Source organism: Bison bison, unplaced genomic scaffold (genome assembly GCF_000754665.1).
Source record: "Bison bison bison isolate TAMUID 2011002044 unplaced genomic scaffold, Bison_UMD1.0 scf7180017864105, whole genome shotgun sequence".
NCBI lineage: Eukaryota > Metazoa > Chordata > Mammalia > Artiodactyla > Bovidae > Bison > Bison bison.
The window spans coordinates 990,742-991,477 of NW_011494677.1; the positions used below are offsets into that span (position 1 = coordinate 990,742).

The window sequence follows — 736 nt, forward strand, 5'->3', positions numbered from 1 at the left end:
TCGTTTCCTGAATGTTGAGTTTTAAGCCAACTTTTTCACTCTCCTCTTTCACTTTCATCAAGAGGCTTTTTAGTTCCTCTTCACTTTCTGCCCTAAGGGTGGTGTCATCTGCATATCTGAGGTTATTGATATTTTTCCCCATAATTTTGATTCCAGGTTGTGCTTCTTCCAGCCCAGCGTTTCTCATGATGTACTCTGCATAGAAGTTAAATAAGCAGGGTGACAATATACAGCCTTGACGTACTCCTTTTCCTATTTGGAACCAGTCTGTTGTTCCATGTCCAGTTCTAACTGTTGCTTCCCTGACCTGCATACACATTTCTCAAGAGGCAGGTCAGGTGGTCTGGTATCCCCACCTCTTTCAGAATTTTCCAGTTTATTGTGATCCACACAGTCAAAGGCTTTGGCATAGTCAGTAAAGCAGAAATAGATGTTTTTCTGGAACTCTCCTGCTTTTTCCATGATCCAGCGGATGTTGGCAATTTGATTTCTGGTTCCTCTGCCTTTTCTAAAACCAGCTTGAACATCAGGAAGTTCACAGTTCACGTATTGCTAAAGCCTGGCTTGGAGAATTTTAAGCATCACTTTACTAGCGTGTGAGATGACTGCAATTGTGCAGTAGTTTGAGCATTCTTTGGCATTGCCTTTCTTTGGAATTGGAATGAAAACTGACCTTTTCCAGTCCTGTGGCCACTGCTGAGTTTTCCAAATTTGCTGGCATATTGAGTGCAGCACT

At 42.3% G+C, this 736-nt stretch overlaps 1 protein-coding gene across 1 annotated transcript in view; it reads right to left on the minus strand.

Moving 5' to 3' along the window:
* Positions 1-736, minus strand: part of DDHD2 (DDHD domain containing 2) — a 27,545-nt gene that overhangs the window by 18,701 nt on the left and 8,108 nt on the right. The gene's annotated exons all lie outside the window — the stretch shown is intronic.